At 42.9% G+C, this 24388-nt stretch overlaps 1 protein-coding gene across 1 annotated transcript in view; it reads left to right on the top strand.

Annotated features, from left to right (window-relative positions):
• The first annotated feature begins 10332 nt into the window (after positions 1 to 10332).
• The window catches only part of Tnrc6a (trinucleotide repeat containing 6A), a 67887-nt gene continuing 53831 nt past the window's right edge, over positions 10333 to 24388 (top strand). The window contains exons 1-2 of the mRNA XM_023715220.1: positions 10333 to 10345; positions 17297 to 17318. The gene's annotated coding sequence lies outside the window, so the exon portion shown is untranslated. The remainder of the gene's footprint in view (positions 10346 to 17296; positions 17319 to 24388) is intronic.

A 24388-nucleotide genomic window follows, 5' to 3' on the forward strand; every position in this document is an offset into this window, starting at 1 on the left:
CTTGCAGATACTTAACTAGCTGTGGCTGTGAACACTGCTCTCTGGTACGTGCCCACCCTGCTATTCTCACTTTCTTTAGTGCTTTTATTTCTTAATCCTTCTACCTCCAGATAAGTCCTTGTATTTATTTTAAAAAACTACAAAACTTTGTTTTTTCATTTTTCTGTCAAAAATTTTGAAAAGCTGATCCAGATCCCTCCCTTCATTTTCACTATTATTTTGCTGTAATTAGGTTTTCATCTCTACCACCTGGGGGAATTACAGTTCTTAGAATTACAAGTGACTTTTCGTATAGTGCTGCACTGGTTTTGGTGATTAATTTACACAGGGGGGCAAAAAGGAAGGACAGTTGGAAGAAGAGGGAGTAGAGAGGCTGGGACAAATAGAATAAGGTAGGGCCACAGGGAAAGCTGAGTTCGCTTTTTAACAGAAGATATGAAATGTATTTTGATAACTATCTTGTAGCACATAGTAGCTTCTATGTGAGAATGACCTGGCTTCTGGTGATTTGTTCCTTAGGCCCTCAGGAAAGCTGCTTCCTAACGTCTCTTTTCCAAAAAAGAATAATCTAGTCCCAATGTTGTCTTTTCTGATAGCAGAGCTACCATTTAACATTTTCTTTTTAAAAAATTTGGAATTGTCACTAACAGGTCTTGTCATTCTTACTAATATGGCCAGCTGTTCAAATTTGTTACATTATGTTACATTTATGGTCCCTTCTGCCCTCCAGCCAAGCTTGTGATTCAAAGGGTTCACCAGGAGTATTCACACAGTTGGATTATTGCAACGGACCTCTTACCCTGTGGCCAATTCATTAGCTACTCTTGCCTGACAGCTTTCCTCCCTATCTCTATTTCATTCGAAAGTAGTCTGAAAGTAGTCCCTGAGAATTTTGCTGTGCTGGGACCCCGCCTTTCTGTTGTTTCTTGCCTGAAAAAGGTCCACTGCTTCTGTGTCTGTAGAAATCTTTCCTCTTGAGATTTTATGCTTCAGTAGGAAGACTCGCAGAACTCAGTTGTATTCGTGCTTCTGACTGTGATTTAGTTCACTGAGAGGTTATTAAACAAAATGGACGAGGAAAAAGGCACACTGTAACAATGTGTGTAAAATATTTGCCAGGGGACTGTTTTGGAAGATTAGTGCCAAAGGTTGCCTTAGGGACTAGTCCTGTACCAAAATTCTGTAATCTCAGAAGGACATTAGGTCCCCAGTTCCACCAAAAAAAAAAAAAAAAAGGACATTAGGTGTTCAGCATGAACCATATTGTTTGTTCACACAGTTTAGCCATGGTGTATCCTTCCTTCCTTCCTTCCTTCCTTCCTTCCTTCCTTCCTTCCTTCCTTCCTTCTTTCCTTCAGTATTAGGCTCTCTCAGTAAGCTCTACTTGTATGGCCATTTTTTATTTCTGAGATAAGGTTTTCATAAATTGCTGAGGGGAGGCCCCAGAATGCTGGGATTACAGGAATGCACTGTTTTTTTTTTTTAAATTTATTTATTTATTTGTGTGTGTGTGTGGCCAGCTCAGCCCACCAGGGGCCGGGGCTGGCTGGCATGTGGTGCTGGGGGATCGAACCGCGGTCCCTGTGCTTTGCTAAGCTTGTTCCAAGTAGGTACTTTAGACCACTGAGCCATCTCTCCAGCCCCTGCTCCTCTTTTAAAGTACTGGTGTGGTTATGTTACAGTTTGTTGTATACTGTTGACTAGCTTTTAGGCAACTATTTGCAGTACCCATGTTTATATCATTCTTTTTCTAGTGGCTTAGAATAGAATTGATGGCTTAGAAAGTAGTGTTGTTTAGACATTATGAATAGACATCTTGGAATTTTTCATCAGCGTGCTTAGTTGTTAGCCCATACTTCCAATAGCAGTGCTTGATTGTCCCTTTGGAATGGGTTATTTCTAATGGTAGCAGTGCAGAGAACATAGAAAACACTGTGATCACGCGTTAGGCAAGAGCGGGAGGAACCTCCCTTTTCCTAGGTGTGTCCAGCGGTCGTTACAAGTCCTTGTCTTGCACACCCTCCTCCTGCGTCTCAGGAGCCATGGTTCTCACACACGCCTCTGATTTCCCCATTGGCCCATCTTACTGTTTAATCATTAGTGTGGAGGCTTGTGTATTTTTGGGGTCTTTTATTATGGAAAACTTAAAACACACCAAAATAGAATAAGGAATCTACGTGAATGCACTAATAATCAGTTGCAGCAGTTGCTAAAATTATGTCAACTTCGCTTTTTGGGGGGGTGGGGTGGGGGGTGCATTGGGGGTTACAGTGGACATCTATAAAACAGAATCTTATACTAAATCACAAAACATAATGCATGTTTACTCTAACACTTCAAGTTAGAAGTGTACTTTAAAAGTTTCTCTAGATACTCTTCCTGATGCTGGCATTACTCCAAGGTTTTGTCTTTTTCTTGTTTAGGAGGGTATTTTCCCAGGTTTTTCTCTTAAGTTTGTATAAAGTTATACAGATGTAGATGTATTACTTTTTGAAAAAGAAGAAAAACAATCATAGGCAAGCACTGTTCACATTTCTATGGCTTCTTTCATTTAACAGGATGTTAGGAACACTCCTTCAGATCAGACACATCAACTACTTTTCAGTGTGCTGTACTATGTACAGCCATCTCTTTAGTGGGGCACCTTTGATACTTCTGCTTGCAGTCCTCTGATCCTTGCAGTGGACCTTCATGTGCATATGGTCTCAGTTGCTAGTATTTTATTGCTGTAGGACACATGGGGTGTGTGCCTGGGTAGACTGTATTTGTGAAATACATGGCTATTGCAGTCATACTCTGCAAAAATGGCTTTAATTCCCATCACTACCACAAGTTCTTTCAATTTTCCTTCTTGCTGGCACTGTTGCTCTTGAATAATTTTTGTCAATAGAATCAATAAAAACTGGTATGTCATTATGATTTTAATTTGCATTTAGTTTCTTGTTATTTGAAAATAAAATTTAGCAAGTTTTCCTCCACTGTACTGGCATTTGAATGAGGGCTTCATGCGTGCTCAGCAACTGTGTTGTGTATCCCTACTCTGTATAGCAGCTCATTGAAGAAAGTACTGCCTTGAGTTTGTACTTCCAAATGTGGGTTCTGCTCAGCATTAGAAGATCTGTTCTGCAGTTCATCATATCAGCAGATCACAACTTAAAAATGTCGCTGTTAGTAAATACAGAAAAGACATTCAACAGAATGTACTGTGCACCCATGACAGGAAGAGAATAGCCTTTTAGTTTTTAAATATTAGCACTTATTTGCACATTAAGTGTTAATTTTTTTAAAAATTTTATTTATTGATACAGGCTCTGGCTATGCAGCTTGAACTAGTTGTGAACCTCCTGTCTCAGCATCCCTGGCACTGGGATTACAGGCATTCACCACCACTCCTGGTTCCAGGGCTGGCATGGCTTGTGGTACTGGGGATTGAACTCAGGTCCTTGAGCTTGTCAGGCAGGTGCTGAGACCGATAAGCTATCTCCCTAGCCCTTGTTCATGTATTTTTCAAAACTAAAACTAATTGGTTTTCTTGGAGTACTGGGACTCGAACTCAGGACCATGTGCTTGGCAGTCAGGCACTTGTGCCACTGAGCTATAGCCTCAGTCCTCTAATTTTTTTTTTTTAATTTTTAATTTATTTATTTGTGTGTGTGTGTGTGTGTGTGTGTGTGTGTGTGGCCAGCTCAGCCCACCAGGGGGCAGGGCTGGCTGGCATGTGGTGCTGGGGGATTGAACCACGGTCCCTGTGCTTTGCTACAGCTTGTTCTAAGTAGGTGCTTTAGACCACTGAACCATCTCACCAGCCCCTAATTTTTTGAATATAATCACATAGTTGTTATTAAACCTTTAGCATCTAGTTCAAATGCAACATGTACAAGTACAAAATAGTCATAAAATGTCCTATTAGAGAAATACCATAACTTTATAACATTTCCATGTTTTAACTTAGATTTACCAATAGCATTTTGACAAAACTACATGAAGACAAAGCATAAGCAGTTGTAAACAAATTTTTTAAAATTTTATTTATTTATTTATGTGTGTGTGTGTGTGTGTATGTGTGTGTGCACCCGTATGTGTGGCCAGCTCAGCCCACTAGGGGCCGGGGCTGGCTGGCATGTGGTGCTGGGGATTGAACCAAGGTCCCTGTGCTTTGCTAAGCTTGTTCTAAGTAGGTGCTTTAGACCACTGAGCCATCTCACCAGCCCCAGTTGTAAACAGTTTTAACCAAACTGTATGAGAAAAAACTGTATGAAGTAAAGCGTGAACAATAATGAGCAAAGACATCCGTATTTGAAGCATAAAAATGTGTTATCTAAGCAAGTCCCAATCCAGAATTTATGAAAGAAAAGCAAACTCATACCTCAGTCCAATGATCTCGGTGGAAGCCTCCAAAATGATACAGGGAGAAAAACTGATCTCGGGTGGGTGACCTCCAAACCATGCAGGGAACCTTCAGATGACCTAGGGAAAAACGTTCTTCTGACCTGACCTGCACAAGTTCGTGTTCTCTAAAACCGAAGAATGAATTTTAGGAACAAACAGAGGCTATGAGCAGAATATGTTTATTGAGGGAAAGAAAGCTCCTGTCCAAGAGAGGGACGGGAGGGGGGCCTGAGCAGGTTGTCCCCCCACAGATATTGAGCCTTTTTATAAAAAGTTTATACAGTAAGAGAGTTTTTTTCTCCCACTTCTGCCTATGTCATCTTGTCCCTACACTGGATAGCATTAGTTTCTTAGGTGTTCTTTTAGTCACTTTATTGCGCAGGCAGCTATAAATACGAATCTTCTGTTATGCTTGTGACGCAGATGATGGCATACTGGGTACTCATATCTTGGAAGTTTTTTTTTTTTTTAAATGTTTATTTATTTAGTGTGTGTGTGTGTGTGTGTGTGTGGCCAGCTTAGCCCACCAGGGGGCAGGGCTGGCTGGCATGTGGTGCTGGGGGATTGAACCGCGGTCCCTGTCTTTTGCTTAGCTTAGCTTGTTCTAAGTAGGTGCTTTAGACCACTGAGCCATCTCACCAGCCCCTATCTTGGAAGTTTTAATGATTTTTTTAATAATGGAAATGTTTTGCAGCCATCTCATAGTCTTTTTTTTTTCATCTCATAGTTTTCTAGCTGCCTTTCTTCCCCTCTTTCAGTCTATCCAGTGCCTCAAGTGTGAGCCTTCACAGCGGTTCACGGTTCACCCTCCCACAGACATTCACAAAGTGAGGGTTGTGGAAGCTGCATTCACACAGGTACTAGTTCAGCTCAGTGCGGTGCTGAACTCCGGTAATCCCAGGTACTCCCGAGGCTGAAGCAGGCTGCTTACAAGTTGGAGGCTACCATGGTTAACTCAGTGAGACCCTGTCTGCAGAACTAAAAAGGCCTGAGGAGGCATTGAGGTCTCATTCTCCAGTACCACACGTAGGAGGGAAGGAGGGAGAGGGGAGGGAAGGGGAGGCAGGAGAGGAGAGAGAAAGAAAAAAATCAGTGATTCGGTCTTTGTTTTCCTTGGTACTTTCTCAGTTCTTATTCCTAATCACATGCTCATAGTTCCTGGAACTTGGATACTTTGTCTTTCTTTCTTTCTTTCTTTCTTTCTTTCTTTCTTTCTTTCTTTTTTTTTTTTTTTTTTTTTGTGGAACCAGGGATTGAACTCAGGCCCTTGTGCTTGCCAGGCAAGTGCTTATTCTACTGAGCCATCTCCCCGGCCCCTACTTCTGTGTTTCTTGTGGTACGTCCTGTTAAAAGAGTTCTTATAAAAGGTGTAGGGAAATAAGGCTTGTGGAGGCATACAGTGTGGGGGAAAGATACACTCTCAGTAAGATATATCATAGCTTACCACGAGAGCGGTGATTTATTCTCTCTACTCCTACTACAAAGAAAGCTCATACTTCAAGAGTTACTGTGCGTAGCTGAAGGGAAGATTGCCATCTCAAATTCTAGCGTTCAGTCTCGACCCCACCCTGTGCTGGTCATGTGGCCTTAACCTTTCTGTGCTTTGGGTTCTTCATCCGGAGAAGCGAAGTATTTTCAGTTACCAAGTAAAAAGTACACTACAGTGCCCTACGAGGCCACAGCAACACCTGAGTCACCCAGAGGTTTATCATTCCTGGCTTTGCAGGACCAGCAGGGAAACAGACTGGCTTAGCAGGCAGAACTTTCTAAAAGTTAGAACCGTTGAGCAGGTTGCAGCTAACACAGATACATCTGTCTTTGCTTGTTGTTCAGGGAACACATCCCTAGACCAAGCAATAAAAGACTTGTATTGGTTGTTGGAAGATGAGAGCAAAATCCAAAACTCAGGTTGAATATAGGAGTAGATTATGCCATCTTAATCTTGATCTGTGAATTTTCTCCAATCCAAATATTTCATTCTCTTATTTTGTGTATTAAAAATAACTTTGAAAAACAGCTTGCATCCAGCAGAGTTCACAGATCTTGGGTGTATAGGTGATGGATTCGATAAGTATACACTCATCTCCAGCTAGGGAAGAGGCATCTCTGTCGTCTGAAGATCCCTCAGGGACTGGTTTTTCTTTGTCTGCTGTTACCTCAGAGGCTTTGTATGTGTGACACGGGGTGTAAGTAACCAAAACACTAAGTACCAATGAAAGCAGAGTCCAGTTTGCATAAAGTTGTAATGCAGGTTCGCAGAACTTACAGACCCAAAGTATCTTGTCAGTATCCTTGAAGAGTGAATGATTATTGATTGGAATGTCTTTGTGGCACTTGGACATTTCCGATCCATCACTTTTATTCCTTTTGATAGATACCTTGATATAGTTAGATGTCTTAAATGAATCTTTACTAGCATTTGAATCATGGAAGCAGGGGTATTTGGGCACAGATGGAATTGTTATTTACCTATATCTGTGCGCGCGCGCACACACACACACACACAGTCTGCCAAAAAAATCTATACATACTTCAGGAAAAGAAAAACTTGTACCAGTATTTTAATACCAAATGTATTGAGACACCGTGAGATTCGTGCAAGTTACCTTTGGCCTCTACCATCACAAGAGGTGCTCATGGCAGTGGCAGTGAGCTCCCAGGCATCTGGGTCACGAGGTGGCCACCATGTATCTTCCGTTTGTTCCCTCAGGGCCCCCAGGGCTGTGGCTTTTCTGTGATATATGACTTCCTCTAGAGTCCCCCATATGAGGTAACACCATCTGTTGAAAAAAAATCGTACTATTTTTCTTTTCTTCAAGTGTGTATATATGTTTTGGCAGATTTACCCTTCCACTACCCCAGTTTAGTTTTCTTAAATAGGAGATCAGAGAAAATATGGTTAATAGGTGTGGTGATGTTGGACAAAACTTTTTTCCTATGTTTAGAGTATCAGGTTTGGTTTTTGGGGTTTTTTTTTTGTGTGTGTGGAACCGGGGATTGAACCCAGGCCCTTGCGCTTGCCAGGGAAGCACTTATTCCACTCCCTGGCCCTCCGGTGTTTTTGTAATACTATCCTGAGTGGAGATGTACACATCTTTAAGTACCATGAGGACTGTTTCCATCTAGTAAAACGTAACGTCAACAGAAGTGTGTGAAGTTTGACAAAGGAGAAAAAATTCCACCCAGAGCACATGTTGTGGAGAACAGCTACAGTGACAGCTCAGACGAGCACATCTGTACCTGACAGTCTGCAAAGAACGAATGCTCATGGTTATCCCTGACGCGTGGGGTAGGCAGTCTTGGGTGCTGCTGTGTACCGGTGAGATGCTCTCATTTCTAGGCAAGTACTTAGAAACTGTGCTAGCACATATTCCTCTCTATGCCTATAAAATACCATGGAGTGGCCATCACGTGGCCATTTATCCCCAGTTTTAATCTGAAGACGGGGAGGTTGAATGTAGGTGATCAGAACTGGTAATTAGCTTTGGCTTTTTTTTTTAATTTTTATTTATTTATTTATTTGTGTGTGTGTGTGTATGTGTGTGTGTGGCCAGCTCAGCCCACCAGGGGGCGGGGCTGGCTGGCATGTGGTGCTGGGGGATTGAACCGCCGTCCCTGTGCTTTGCTGAGCTTGTTCTAAGTAGGTGCTTTAGACCACTTGAGCCATCTCCCCAGCCCAGCTTTGGCTTTTGATTCCCATCTCAGGACTGGAAGCGCAGCAGTAGTGTACGACCTCAGTTCCCTCTGTTTCTTCCTCCTCCTCCTCGGCCTCTCTCTCTTGCCCTCGCTTTCCTCAGCCCTTGGCTTTCCCAAGCTCGAAGTGTGAGTGAGGTGAGTGAGCGTCCGCCCCGTGTCCTCACCCAGAACGCGATTGAGCGAGTCATGGTCGGTGGGGACGAGTTTGCACTGCTGCTCCTGCTGCCCGTGGCAGATCTCCTCATCGCAGAGGGCATTGAGGCAGAGCAAGGAGCCCTCCACCTCTTTTACCTGTTGGCTGATTTGAGCAGCCATGTACTTACATTTACTAAGCTGCGTGTTACCCGTTGTCCTTGCCATGCATTCATTTTTCACTGCATCAGAAAAGCCACCTTCGTTTTACTGTGTTCACTGTAGCGCACCCTTGTAGTTTTTGGGTACTTGTTTTCATTTTACCTTCTGCTTCGTCCCCACTGCCCTGTGCATTCTGGCCTTATGCTTTTCTGTTTCCCAGTAGTCTAGTTCGTATCCCTGTACCTCTTGCTTCCTCCAGCAAGCTTCCTTAGGGAACTGTTACATATTTTTGTTTGTGATCATTATTTAAGTATCTGGTACAGTAACTTCTTGGCTTGTTGGCCTTAGGACCGAAGTTGCAGGTTCTAACTCAGGGTGATGAGCACAGATAGCAGGGGCAAGTTTCCCCCACCTTGTGTTAGGTGTGGTTACCGGGTAAGCTCCAGGTGAAGAAAGCCCCGGCGGACAGGCTCAGCCACTCACCCTGTGTCTCCAAGGAGATGGACAGTGATGAGGGACAAGGAAGGGGCTTTACTTAACACAGCCATGCTGGGAAGGAAGCACAAGAAGTCAGGATCTGTTTTCAGGGGTTGACAAAAACATCGGGGTTTATAAAGCAAAAGGAGCAGAGTGAAGGACTTACGGTTTTTGTTGCTGGGAAGTTTGGTGAGCCTTCAGGGCTGCTGGACAGATGGCGTTGTGATAGATCTGGGTTATTAGAACTGTTTCTGTGGGGTCTGGGGAGAGCCATCAGGGCTTGAGGGGTCACCCAGGTCCTAACAGGAGAGGAGAGGATGAAGCCTCCTGCCCAGAGGGGCAGCCTCACTTCCTGTGGGGTGAGTGCTCCAGCCTGGGGGTGAGCTTGTGGAGAGGTCCTAAGGCTCCGCTTCCCTGAATCCAAGGTGGGTGCAGGCTTAGGTGAAGGACCCAGACTTCTGGGCAGTGCTTCAGGGGTCTGGGGCGGGCTGCTGCAAAGGCTGCCCTTTGACCCCTGAGGATTATTTTAGGAAGAGTGCAAGCGGTGGGGCAGCAGGCGGCCTGGGACAGTGCTAGGCAGCCTTTTTGCCCCATCCCTACTTCTCTTTTTCTGATCTTGAGACCTTTTTGGAGTTTCACCAGATAGGATGACAGGTACATCCTTTTATAGACTGTGTTTATTCTTGAATGTGGCTTTCTTCACTCTTGTTTATTCATCAGCTATGAGTGCAATTATGACTTTTTCTCTAAATTTAGGTGGAGGATAGCAGGGTAAGGAGAGACACATTTTGAAATTCTAAGCCAGAGGATTTTTTGACAACTTTGAGCATTTGATTTAATATATTTAAATTTATATAAAGCATAGATTGTTTACTAAGAATTGATAGAATACTTTTGAGATGTTTGTAGAATATAAAATTAATGTAATGCCGAAGTACAAACCACCTGTGTGTGAATACAACTTGTACCCTAAAATTATTTCTAAAGTTGTTTGGAAAAAGGAAAGCTAACAAATGGTACCCAGGATGCTTGTGCAGGAGTGGATTAGCTACTGTTTGTAACTGGAGTGTCCGCCAGTAAGAAAGTGTCACATAGCACTAACTTACCTGATAGCTTTTACGTGTCAGAATTGGAGAGAATTGCTCATTTTCCAGTATAAAATGTGCTAGCTTTAGGTTGTCTTGTTGCTACATCAGTAAGATAAAAGCAGTTGTACTTGTGGAAAGTCCTATGGATTTAAGAAAAGTGAATCATACAATGTTGCACGATTAGGTTGCAGATTGTGTTTTATTTTAGTGAAAGATAAAAGTTTGTCTTGTCTTCTAATCAAAATGCATCTGTGTACAGCTATTTTTGTTCTTAATACATTTTGGGAAAGTTAATTGCTACTATATGGTTCAGGGGTTTAGTGCAAGAAGACGAACAGTTGATGGAAGAAAAGAAAAAGAAAAAAGACGACAAGAAAAAGAAGGAAGCTGCTCAAAAGAAGGTAGTATATGATAAACTTTATGTTAAGTGATTTAACAGACTAAAAAAATTTATCTGGTTTTTTTGAAGCATTTGATTTAATGTTTTAATTTCAGTGGAGATTCATTTTACTATTTAATGTATTTAAATATGCATATGAAGTGGCTTGCTGAGTGTGTACAATTTAAAACAGTATTTAATCTTTCTGATAGTTTTTCCAAGGTAAGTACATTATACAGTTCTTTAACTTTCACTTAGCTGTTCATAATTATCTAGGTGGGAAGAGTGTGATTGCCTCACAGAGAGAATTTGAAGCCACCTTTTCCCACAGGGTGCATAGGACAGACAGTGTGGCCTTAAATTTTATTTAGGCTCTCTGGGCCTTAGTTTCCTTACATTTGGCAGTAAAATAAAATGGTACATTAGCACAGTAGGGTAAAAAGTAACAGGAATATAGTATTTAAGGAAATTGTAATACAGTAGGGAATAAAGTGTTACTTTCCTCTTCCATCCCCCATCCCCCCTTTGAACTCAGGACCTTGCACTTGCCAGGCAGGCACTTACTCTACTGAGCTATCTCCCTGGCCCCTCCTCTTACATTTTTGTTTGCTTCCTGAGCTGATTTTTTAAAATTAGTAGTTTATATTAAGGTACAGCACTTTAAAATAAATCTGAGACAGTAAATGTATGAGAACTCTAACCAATACAAAAAACTGTAGCCAAAGCAATCTACGTTAAGGCAACAATGATTTGTCTTCATAAAATTTTTTAAAACTAAAGACTATTGATAGTTAAGCTTAGCAGTCATCTATATCAAGGTTTCAAGGACCTTAAAATACTCTAAAATGAAATTACTGTTTTATTTCTCTAGTTTAATGAAAGATTACTGTAACTTTCATATGCTGCTCTCAGGCTGAACACTGGGCTAGGAATTGGATATAGACTACAGCAGCATCCCTGTTCAGTAAGGAAAAACGGGTAGGATACAGAGTTGATGGGTGAGGTGTTTACGGGAAACTGTTGTTAGAGGTGCCTATGAGTCTGAGATGGGGCCTGAAGGCAGGAAATTTCCTCAGAATAGAAATGATTCAGGTGAGTAAGGAGGAGAAGAGTGAAGGCGGCAGGTAAACTCAGAAAGCAGCGCCCAGGCGTGCTGAGGCACGGGTTCCATTGGGAGAAGCCACCAGCAGCAGTGACAGGAGATAAGACACACAAAAGTGGAGTCTAGTAGGGAAAATGTGGAATTGGGTTGGAAGCAGCAGGTGCCAAAGTGAGGCACTGGCGGAAATAACCAAGTAGTCCACAGAATCTGCCTAAGAGAGAGAGTAGGGGATACAGAAGGGGAGAGAGTGAGCTAATAATTCAGTTACAGTGTCCGAGTTAGGGTGTGTGTGGGGAGCAGTGGAGTACAGAGCATTTTGGAGAACCAAGTACAAGATGAGGTTATACTCGGGTCCCACTCTTGTCCCTCTCTCGGACAGGAGCTTCCTTTCTCTCAATAAATATATTCTGCTCATAACAACAACAACAACAAAAAGATGAGGTGATTGGTGACCCCACTCGCGTCTTTCGGCTGCTGTCTCGGGTTATCAGGAAGGGACGCAGGGGTGTATGCCTGTTGGTAGGTTTCTTGTGTGGGTTGTTAGTATGGGCGGTGCCTTGGCCCTCTGCAGAGACTGGTGTAAGACAGTCTTCAGGTCTGCTCAGCTTTTGCTTAGGATTTTTGTCTAAAGTTAAGGAGAGGCTCGTCAAACTCTTGTTCAGTGGCATGAAGATCATTTACCCAATGGCAAGAGCTTCTGTGACACATCAAAATCCATTGAACAGGATGCTTGGGTCTCCTTTATATAAGATTAGTAGTTAGACTAGCATGGGCTTCGTTATGCTTTGTCATTGTTAGGTTCCTGTTTGTCCTGCCACCTAAGGGCTCCAGATTTAGCTATCCATTCAGAATGTAGAACAGTATGTAGAATGGTTGGAAAAGAAGCCCAAGACACTAGAATGATTTTTTAAATACCGTATTTTTGTGAGTATACTATGTCTAAGTTGTATCGGTGAGTCTAACTGCTGAAGTTCATCGTTGCATTCTTTCATAGCCCAGTTTCTGAGTCATCAGCTCAGTGGCAGTGGTTCCTTCGGTGTGCCCAGCATGAGGTAGCCTCCAGCAAACAGTGTGGTGACTGTGCTCTTCAGGTTCACACCAGGCCTGGAAGTGAGCTGCTCGCGCCTTCCCATGTCGTCCCTCCTCACCCCTTGCTGCAGGCTGTCATCCCTACAGCGTCCTACTAGAAAGATCAGACTCTAGAGATAAGCTTTCTTTTGCCAAATTTCAGGCTCTGTAGGATACTGTTGCGTGTCCGGTGGGCCCTGTGATATCTGTCCACTGAGCACAGTGTAAAGGAGCGTGTGATATGTCTAGAGTGTGTTAAGTTTAACGTTCTACACTGCCAGTGCAAGACCGTGCTCCAAGTTTCAGAAAGTCACCTTTGGCTGGATTTGATACAACCTGTTGGTGAAGTGAAGACGTCTGATATTTCCATAGACTGTTTTATCAAATAGCTTTTTAGAAATTTCCCAGATTGGCCCCCTTTAGGCCATAGGAAAGACTGTGCGTCACAGGAGTTTTACGACACGCTTCCTAGAGGCTGTGTTTGTGAGCGGGTCTCTCTAGGCAGGTGGCAGACAAGCACACACCAGGTGGGTGGGCCTAGTTACGCAAAGGCATAACGAAGCAGTCTGCCTGTTGTGATGTGCATTGTACTTTGATTTCCGAAAAAGACTTCAGATTTCTGTTCCGATGCATTTATTTTCAGTCCAAGGAAACCTTAGCATCAGAATGAATGAAGTGGCTAATCTTGGTTTCATCGTGATGTCAGAATCAGGAATTGAAATTAAATCTTCTAATTGCTCTGGTGAATGCTTTTGCAGAGCTCTTGCCATGACTACCCTTTCGATGCAGAACACGATCTTACACTTTTGATCTATGTCTCCCCACCTAAAGGTAAACCTTGGGAAATAATATGTTATGATAATTTTTGTATTAGGGCATAAAGTAAGTCCTTATGCCCTGAATATGCAAGAAATATGTCTATTTAACTCAGAAAGACCACCTGGTCTTTTAAAGATATTTAAATTTATACCATGGATTATTTTGTATTTTAAATTAAGAAGACAGGTAGCATAACTCCTTCTGTAAATAATTGCATACCAAAGAGCTCACCACAATATTTTAACTCTGATAGCTTTACTCATTTTGCATATTATTTACACATAAATTTAAAATGTTTTTTTTTTTTTTTTTTTTTTTTTTTTGCGGAACTGGGGATTGAACTCATACCCTTGTGCTTGCCAGGGACGCGCTTATTCCACTGAGCCATCTCCCCAGCCCCATTTTATACAATATTGGGTGATTAAAAAAATTATATATATATATATATATATATATATATATATATTTCAGTACTCTATCTCTAATACAGATGTTAATGTCTGGATGAGTTCTTTTTTAATTTTTTGTGCTTGAAAAATCTCCTAATTTCTGAATGTGCCATTCTTTCACATCCAGGATCAGGGCTGTGTTGCTGTCTTTTGATTCTTAGGCCTAGAAAGCAGTTTGCTGGAACGTGGAAGTTTAATCTCCACACTTAGAAGCCAAGAGTGGTAGCACAGCCGTGGCTTTCTCTCCAGGCTGTTTGTAGAAAAACTTTCTCAGGGGGATCTTAAGGAAACTAATGCGGAAAAGGGAGGCTGAGAGATAGGTTAACTATAGAGGGGGAATTGAGGAGAACCTGTACTTAAGCACACAGCTGTGCTCCTGGGAAGCAGCTAGGAGTGGAGGGCTGGAAGGAAGCAGCTGTACAAACCAGGACCTCTTGGCATCAAAGAATGACTCTGACATTGATGGGATGGCTGTTTCTTGTAAGAGCCGAAGGGAATTTCACAGGCTTTATTGATTAGAGCACACTAAATTAAAGTTTAAATGAGACTGAGGCTGTAGACACCTTCTGACTTACTCCCTTTTGAGAGAACATAGCAGTCTAATTGGTACCTTCTCAGTGACCATGGTGGTAACCTAACCAGGCTGAATGGCTGGCTTTCACCTAGGGCACCTCACCTAGGGTTAGCTTACAGTGTGCCCCTTACTGTACCATAGTCTTATTTATCTTTTTTTTTTTTTTTTAATTATTTAGGAGGCCTGAGTTCTACTTGCTAAATCATAGGAAAGCAAGTGTTGGGTGTTGCAAATGACCAGAGTCAGCTCATGTCTAAAGGCAAGAGAAGGGGGAGCCAGAGCACAGCAGGTGATGGCAGCCAGGGATTATTCCTCAGTTTCCTAAGCAGCGACTCTGAGGCAGTGTGTCTGCCTTTGCATTTGTGGAGGAGGAGAGTAAGCAGGAGAGGACCTAACTAACTGATCAGGGCCCCACAGCCTGCGGAGGGCCAGGGCTCACAGCCTGAAGTCGGACCCTGACCTCTTTCCCACTGACAGGTGCTCAGGAATTTCAGAAGTGAGACAGGCAGGCAGAGCCTGTACAGAGCTCGCGGCCTGTCCCACAGCTGGTGCCTTCACGAGTGAACTGAGGCACCCGTCCTGATTACTTGGAGATCACAGCTCAGACTTTTTTAAAGGGAAAAATACTAAAAATGGGAATAATTTTTCTAGATTTGCCAGGATTTTTTAATCCTCTTGTGTAGGAGAATATCCAATAATACCTCACATATAAACAGTATAGTGTTTTTTTTTCCAAAAAAGATCTTTCATGTTTTGTTTTTCCTAATGGCCTGGAAAAGGCTGGGGAGATAGCTCGCCCGGCTAAGTGCCTGCCGGGCAAGCGCAAGGACTCAGGTTCAGTCCCTGCTAGCGCATTGCTGTGCTCGCCCCGGAACCGAGCATGATGGCAAATGCCTGTGATCCCAGCGCTGGGAAGTCTGAGACGGGAGGATCGCTCCACTCTGCACTGCATAGCGAGGCCCTGTATCAAATACATACATTTAAAAAAAAAATCTTAAAACAAATAGCCTCGAAAGATAAGCAAGACAGTTTGTCCATTTGAGGGAAACTGAGACCCAGAGGGTTTTTATGGTAAGGTCATTTAAAAAATAAAAAAAAAAAATTGAAGATAATTTAAAATACTTTATGAAACCCAGTAGAGCCAGAGTATTACTATGTAGTAATGTTAATGATGATTATTAATATTAGTGAAAGGATGTCAGGTATTTTATCTTTAAAAAAATAGATATTAGAAGTACTGTCTACGTTTTGCACATTTGTGTTTATACTAGTCACCCTGCAGTGAGGAGTGGCCACATGTGGCCAGTGGCTACTGTTCTGAATGGTGTATGGTTACTGCTGAAATTACTGAGCCCACTTGGAATATTCTTATTTTAATAATATGAGTTCCACAGAGTTATTTTAAACATGGAAACTGTCAGTTGCATTTCTTCCTAATAAATTAAAGAGGTTTTAGTTTCTGTGTACCACAGTCCTTAAATGTATTATGTATTTGCTGAGTGTCCTAAAAGACAGACATTTGGGGTGTCTCCTCGGGGCCATCTCTGCAGATTACAGAATATACAGTGACACACAGAGGTTTTCCCAGAGGAGTTGCTTGTACACATCATTTATATTGTAGGACCTAGGAGAGCAGTATTGGGTTTTAGTAGTATGGTCGTGCTTTCTTATCTTTTGAACAAGATTCAGAGAGTTTTTTAAAGAAAGGCTTTCAATATGCAAAGTAATTTTTATATTAATTTTTTGGCTTTAGAAAATTTTTTGGCGCAACACTTGCAATACTTAAAAGGGTTCCCTGCTAAGCTCTCTCTAATGAAGACTGATTTCCCATAGAAATCAACATTGTCAGGCTAGTGGACTGGTCTTCCAGCATTTTCCTGACTTAATTTTTTAATTTTAATTCCTAGAGTAACAGATGGGCCTGCATCATTTTGTGTACCTCTAATCCTCTAACACTTGGTAAAGCACTTCTGTGCTTGGATCAACCCTGAAGGGAAGGTTAATACTGGGTGTGATTTCAGTGAGGGCAATTTCCATAGTTTTTACCATCTATATCTATAGTGATGTAATTAAAATAGGATTTGAGTAACTTAATAGCAATATGACTAAGCAAAATGAGTTGTCACGCTCATGATGAGCTTTGTCTTCAGCCCAGAATAAGTCGATGACTCAGCTACTAATTATCCAGTCTTGTCAGCTCGCCCCCTTCTCACTCACCCGTCTCTTCTTTCAGTCTCCCCTTCAGTCGGTCTTGATGAGCGGCCTCTGCCCAGGGCCTGCGCCTGCGCCCCTTAGGGTGAGACTCTTCATCTTGACACGACCCTGCTCATTTTCTAGCCCCTCTCCTGGGCTGTGGTGTTAGAAACAGTGACAGTGGAAGAAGGCCCCAGGACAGCAGCGTGCGTGTCAGTTCAGCTTCTGATCACAGCAGTTTTAGTGAATTGTCACTTGTGTCAGAAGAGACTAGACATTTCAGGTTTAACCACGTTATCTGTATACTAGCAGTCTAACCCCAGAAGTGGTTTATTGCCATTTGGCCAAAGACGTTAGATGTAGCTTTTCTAAAAAATATAATTCATCTTTTATAATTGGTAACAACGTTGAAGCCATTAAAACTTGCAAATTTTATCAATTTCATTACATCTAAGTGACAGTTATATAAAAATGGTTTTTAAACTAAGCGATGAAACAAGTGCAGTCCTCCTCTTAAAGATCGTATGGTCACACAGTGCCTGTATTTGAGGAACCATGCGGTCTCCTACAATTACTAAGCACAGGGTGGGAACAGTGAGGGAGCACGCTTTCTTTGCGGATCTTTTCCTGTGCACTTCATCTCAGTAACCAGTTCCATATTTAATAAAAATGTATATATCTTATGTAATAATATTTGAGCATTTGATCATAACAATCCATTTCAGTTTCATATTTACATTGTTTTTTGTTTGTTTGTTTTTATTTTAGGCCACTGAACAAAAAATCAAAGGTACGTTATTTAAGCTATTTATTATCTTCTTTCATTAAATCAGGGTTGTTTATGTGCACTTTTGCTCGTGTCCAGGACGGGAGAGAAGAGCATGCGGGGGAAGGGGGCAGGCTTCTCTGGCATCACCTGCGGGGCTGTGGCCTATTGTGGTGTGTGCTGCCACCTTGGGAATGTGCCCCTGTGCAAGCCGTCTCAGGTGGGCGCCGCGGCCCCTGCTTGAGTCTTTGTGCACATGCACCTTTGGCCTCCGCGTCTTCTCGGTGGCGCTGCTTCAAGGATCTTACTTTGTCCCTCAGGGGTCTTCCTGCTTTGTTTCTTACTCCTCGCGCTCTGTGAGTGTACCGCTGTTGTCTCCTACTCTTGAAGGCATGGTAGCAACCTCCATGTCCGTGTTACCATTTAGAGCAGAGCTTGCTAACCTTACGTCCCTCGTCCCTCGTCCCCGGTCTACTAGCACCGAGTACATTCCAAACAGGATACTTCACGAGGGGAAACAAACCTAGCTTCTCCAGAATCCTGACCAGAGCCCTTCACCGTGCAGGCTGAGCCGGTTGGGCTTCAGTGTTCTCAGTGTTGAATTTTAGCTGTGTCAGGCGAACAGCCTCTGCATCACTGTGGCTTATGCGCTCAGAGACTGCCTGCCTTTGTCTGAGGTCAGCGTTAGTTGAGCTGTCATTTCTTACATGCCTTCAGAACAAATATAGGTTAATTTTACTGGAGCAAGGGTGAAGGTGAGAGGACAAACACAAGCGGTGATGTGTCCAGGAGCACAGGAGAGTGACACAACCTAACACAGGTGAGAGAGGCTCTTGAAATTATGATTAAAAGATGAAATGGTTAAAAAGTGAAGTGGCAGGGAATTCATGTGATTCATGTCATAGAGAAAAAAAAGTCATAATAAGGGTAATTGACTCATTCCAGAGTGTTAAACTCCCATTAACGAATGGGAAAAGTTGTGACTGAAGAGAGACTGATCCAGAGGGGCTACATACGCTCATATTTACACATACAGAGCACATCCCGAAGCTTGGACTTCATGAGCAGTGGGGGGCTGTGAGAAAAGCTAAGGGGGAGCAGCGTTTCAGGGGTTCTCCTTTTTTCCTTTTAAAATCCAGTTAGCCCATTTATGCTGAAAAGTGAAAATTCTTTAAATTTTTACATGAAAAGTCATATGGGTTATCTCCAAAAATTCAAGGGACAAGAATTTAAAGAGAATAGTACATTTCACTGAGTTCCTATGGGTGTTCCAAAATTGGATCACTAGGCATTGAAGAGTTGACCACACTGTATGTGGAAAATGTGTATAAACATGAAAAATAAAGCCGAAGAGGAAGATGCTGGGCAAAGGAGACAGGAGAGCAACAGAAAATGAGCATGTATCTCTGTCTAGCGTGGGAGCATCGGAGAGAAGCGACAGCAGACTAGTCGAGAGGGAGTGGGGCTCAGAGGGCCTCAGCCTGAGAAATGTCGGCATTGTCATGGTCGTAGGCTCTATTGTAGGAACATCTTTGTCCATGTCTGTCTTGTCTGTCTGTCTCTCTATCTCTCTGTCTCTCTGTCTGTCTCTGTGTCTGTCTCTGTGTCTGTCTGTCTCTGTCTCTCTGTCTCTGTCTCTCTCTCTCTGTCTCTGTCTCTCTCTCTCTCTCTCTCTCTCTCTCTCTCTCTCTCTCTCTGAGACAGGGTCTGGCTGTGCAGTTCAGGCTGGCCTTGGACTTGCTCTGATCCTCCTGCCTCAGCCTCCCGAGTGCTGGGTGTGGCTCTGTCAGTGCTTTCCCATGTCACCAATAGAAGTAAGGTCAGTAGTAGCAGTTTGTGCTGAAGTCTTAGCAGTTGGTGTAAAAAGTGATGAGAGATGCGTGAGATGTCATTGAAAGGATTAGCAGCAGGTGGTGTCGGGAGGAATTGGAGGTGGGATTGTGCCTTGGTTGCAGTTGAGTCAGCTGCAGGTATAGTGACATATGGAGGAACATTATCAAGTTAATTTTCATAAAATTCCGCTGTCCTCACTCCCCTTTGTATATTGCAGTTTGTTTCTAGTTGTTTTTAAAACAAAAGAATACTCGACTTTCAAGGACTTTCCCAATTTTAACTTCCCGTGCTCTAACCAACCTGGTTCTTCCCACTGCTTTGTACTTTTAGAGCTTTTTTATTTCTCTCACCATTTCTGTTTTTCTTTTTGGTCTGATTTCTCAAAGATGTCTTCGTCGTGCCATTCAGCGCTTTGAAGCCTCTGTGTTCTTTGTTTCCCTTTTGAGGCCGGATGTCCCCGTGCAGCCTGGGCTGACCTGGACCTCAGCGTTCTTCTTCCTCACCTCCCAGGGCTGTTGCAGCCCCTGCCAGCCTCCAGGCTTCCCCTCTGGTGGATCACTGCCCTGCACTCAGCTCTCCCTCTTCAGTTTCTTAGGATTTCCTGATACATCTTAAGGATGAGAACTTGTTTGTATTCTGTGTTAGATTATTGACTGAGGAGTGGCTATTTTTTCCCCAGCATAATCTTTGTGTACCTATTGTTGTATATTTCTGAATGTAAATCATTCTTTTAGGACCTTACCATAAAATAGGAGCACTGGGGGCTGGGGAGACTGAGTTCAATCCCCGGTTCCGCAAAAAAAAAAAAAAAAAAAAAAGGAGCACTGTTTATGTTCATACCTTCCGCAGCTCTGAGTATGTTAGTTGCATGTATGAAATGTGTCATGTAGTTTCACCAGCTGTTTCGTTCACTTGATCCTTGTTGGAAGCACCATGCGTAGTTAGGCATACTTTTTTTTTTTTTTTTGATGGAACCAGGGATTGAACTCAGATCCTTGCGTTTGCCAGTCAAGCGCTTATCCTACTGAGCCATCTCCCCAGCCGGCGTACCTTTTTTATTCACAAAAATACACGGTTTTATTTTTGTGACATTGTATCTACCTGTGTGGTTTCTGGTTAGGGCTCACAAGATACGCTCAGCGATTGCAACCTGCAGGCTGAGAGCCAGGTTTGGCCCCCACAGTGGCAGCGCTGTTGGTATTGGTGTACATGGACATACACTAGCAGTGCAGCGAGCTGCCTCGTACATCACTCCAGATAATTATTTTTGATGGTAAAGAAAATCGCTTGTGAATTTCCATTGTATCATACAGTTATTGGGCTGGACAAATAGCTCAGTGGATTAAAGCGCCTGCAAGCAGGGGCCAGGGGTTCAATCCCTGGCCACTGTGCCAGCCCCACCCCTAGGACGTGCAGAGATGGCAATTGAGACTGGGCCTGGGCATGGCAGCACGCCTGTAATCCCAGCTCTTGAGAGGCTGTAAACAGGGGGATCAGTCCGATCTAGTAGTGAGACCCTGAATACCCTGTGGACCCTTCCCTAAAAAATACAAAAAAAAAAAAAAATTGGGGTTTCAGGTTAGTGTTTTTGCCCACCATCTGCATAGTAGACGTTGTGTCTTCTGTGTTTACAGGCTGCCATTCCAGTAGTAGCAGCCCATGGTTATGACTCCTAGTGTGCCATGAGAGCGCTTTGCCTCGCTTGCTTATTTGCTTAGGCTTTATTTTTTTATTTTTTATTTTTTTTTGCTGAACCAGGGATTGAACTCAGGCCCTTGCACTTGCCAGGCAAGTGCTTATTCTACTGAGCCATCTCCCTGGCCCCAGGGCTTTATAATTATAAAGGCAGATATATGCTGAAAATTTCAAAATGAAAACAGATTGTTAACTCATCAAGAATTTATGGTTGGGCATGGTGGCACACACCTCTAGTCCCAGTGTTCGGGGGCTGAGGTAGGAGGATCATTGTGAGTTTGAGACCAGCCTGGGCTGCAAAGTGCACTCAAGGCCAGCCTGGGCTGCATAGCGAGACTCATGTTTCAAAAAGACAGGAAAAAAAAAAACAGAAAAAAACCTGTCAACAGCCTATATTTTTTCTTCCTTCGGAAGATGTGTTTGAACTATGTAAGCAATAAGATTTGTAGTTCTCTACCGATGGGAAAAGGTAGCCCCTCCATTAATGGGAATTAATCAGTAAAATTATTTCTAGGTGTAACAAAGTCACCATTTCCTTTCTTACTGAGAAATGAAAGTGGTTTCATTTTCTTTCTAGTAAATATAGATGTTTGCTTATGCTACTAAATTATTATGCTTGGTAGATAGGAAAGATTTTGTGCTTGAGATGTATTTGATGAGCGAACAGGACAAAGGAGACAGGAAGTAGGTGTGAGCAAAGCAGGAGTTAGCATAGTCAGCAGTGAGCCATTCTTAGCAGCGAGGTGTGAGGACCAAGGGAGGTTAGCAGGAGTTGTTGCAGTGTGTGGGACTATCCTAGAGTTTTAGCCTCGGTACTAAGAGTTATCTCGATAGTAGTTCATGTCTATGTCAGAGAAGGCAAATTAAATTTTCATAAGAGGACTGGATCACCAAGAGTACCAGTGGCAGTTATAATCAGTTACACGTTCTCCAATGTAGGATACAACACAATTTATACCATAATTCACTAGTGTTTAATATGTATTTATGTATTCTTTTGATTCTTACGCCTCTCACAACGCAAGCCTAGCAGTTTTTCTCAGTGCAGTAGTTAGAGAAAGCATCGTGGTACAGTAGTGCTTGTAGGGAGCAGCTTTTGGCCCGAGGCGGGAAGCACTGCGAATAAGGCAGTGCCGCCCTGAGCACGGGAGTGGGCTGGAGGCGCCCGCAGGGCTTCTGAGTCGTGCCCTTGGGTCCAACTGTGCTCTTTGTGAACTGTCTCACAGAGAGGTGATTCAGTCTCCTTGAGTGTGGGCTGGAGTTAGATGTAGGGGCCCCGCCCAGGCCCACAGGGGGCGGTCTGACTGGACACACACCGTCTTACAGGCGCCTGAGGGGCTCGTAGTTGGCAGGTGTCAGAGAGCAGTGCTGTGGGCTAGCGCTGCCACCAGGTACCGCGGCACAAAAGGAGCACAGGCCTTGTTTGCATTTCGTCCTGCTGTTTTTCCATTAAAGTTAACTCAGCAGACATTCATGTTTTTGCATGAAGTAACTTAAAATGGTAATCCATAATTAACCAGTCTCCCATTTTTGGAGTTTGTTTATACTTTTATTTATCTTAGTTATTGGATGCAGGGTCTCACTCCACAGTTCAGACTCATAGTGATCCTCCTGCCTCAGCCTCCCCAACACTGGGATTATGGGCATGCCCCACCACACCCAGTTTCAGGGCCTGCAGGGCATGTGGTAGGGGGGGGGGGGGGGGGGGGGGGGGGTACTGAGGATGGGGGGGGGGGGCCTGCGGGGGGGGGGGGGGGGGACTTGGGTCCTTGGGCTTGCCAGGCAGTTGCTTAGTCTGCCGAGCCATCTCCCCACCTCTGTTTATAGTTTTAAAATGAAAATGAAACTGTATACAAAAAGGAAATTTGAGGGTTGGTTTGAGTGTTAAATTGTAGCCCTGCTGTTTATTTAGGTCATGAGCAGTATTTTTCTGATCTTGGTTGCCTCCTCTGTAAAATAGGACTTTCAAATTTATCGAATCATGATGCTAGCAGTTCAGTGACAGATACACTGCTCCAGCGCCTAGTTACTACATAGTGACTATTAATTCCCGGCTCTGTGGTTTTGCAGCCTTCTAGCAGCCTCCCAGCTCGTTGACGCCACATGCTAGCAGTTTCTATAGCCATGTGGTTTCCCAACTCACTCCTAACGCAGACACTGATTTACTTTTTCTGATTAAAGTAGAACTCAAATCAACACGGGTTTATCACAGTAGGTTGTGCCTGTCTAGGTACAAGGAATGTATCTTACAGCATGAAGACGGGATATATCCTTTTATATTGTTTGTATTGAAATAACATTTTATAGCTTTGACTAGCATTTATTGGTAAAATGTACCATACTCAGTCACTTGCACTTTTTTTTTTTTTTTTGTGAATTGCCTATTCTTGTTCGTCTGTTTAGTTCTTGGGCTTAAGAGCTTTTTGCTGGCAAGTTAGAATTTGTTGTATAGTGAGTTTACTGGTGTTTCATCTGACCTGCTTGGCACAAGCGTTTCCAGCATGGCAGGCTATGGCATGTGTCTGAGATCACCCTGAGGAGGAGCTAGCAGGTAGGCTCCGTGGTGGTTATATTTTATATATATACGTATGTATAGATACGTGTATATGTGGGGGGAGGGAGAGAGAACATACAAATACATTTTCAAAAGGAAGAAAATCACGATGAAGTGACTGTTAGACTATGAACTGAGTCTCTGGCTCTAACCCTCGGTGAGTGTGCTGACGCCTGTGTCCCTGAGCTCGGCCTGCTGCTTTCCTTCAGTCAGGAAGACTGGGGGTGGGGTGTAAGAGGCCCAGAAGCCATCTCTTTTGATTTGTTCCAGAGCAAATGTTTTCTAAAAATTTGCATTTTAATTTGGAATTATAATTTTAATTGAAATTTACATTTGAAAAAATAAATCAATATGTGGCATTTTTAACTTCTTGATTCTTGACTCATTTTATTTTATTTTATTTTATTTTTTTTGTTGTAAAAATAGGCATAAAGAATTATATAATTCTTACATTTACACATAAGTCCAGAAATCTAACCATATACAACCTTGAAGCAGGACAGTGCTGCAACATTCCTTTTGCTGTCTCCTGCCTTCATTCACCACCCCATTCTTTTTGAATAGTCATCTATCTGAGAGAGAGCACAGCAGCAACTGGCATGTCATGACAAGCAGCCCGTATGCAGAAGACCAGAATGACAGGCACTCCAAGCATGAACCTACTATTACAAATTACCATCTGCAGTGCAGTAGCTTAGTTCACAGGTATCAGTATATATAGTTAGAGTAAGAATCATTCCAGTTAACTGCTTGATTCAATAATCTTCTGAAGATTCTCAGGATTATTGCCTTACTCATCTTCCAGATATAACTGTATGGCTTGCCTCTTCTCATGTTTCCTAGCTCTTCTGCTTTCCCTCTCTTAATTAGTTAGTCCTCGAGTTCTTGCTTTCCTTTTTTTTTTTTCCAAAGTTTTATTGATAAGCAGATAGCAATGAGACAGTTTCAAATCAAATCGGAAGTACAGTTTCAACAAATAATACACTGCATATATTCTTCTTAGTGGTTAATT

The sequence above is a fragment of the Octodon degus genome, unplaced genomic scaffold (genome assembly GCF_000260255.1).
Source record: "Octodon degus isolate 3935 unplaced genomic scaffold, OctDeg1.0 scaffold00001, whole genome shotgun sequence".
NCBI classification, from domain to species: Eukaryota; Metazoa; Chordata; class Mammalia; order Rodentia; family Octodontidae; genus Octodon; species Octodon degus.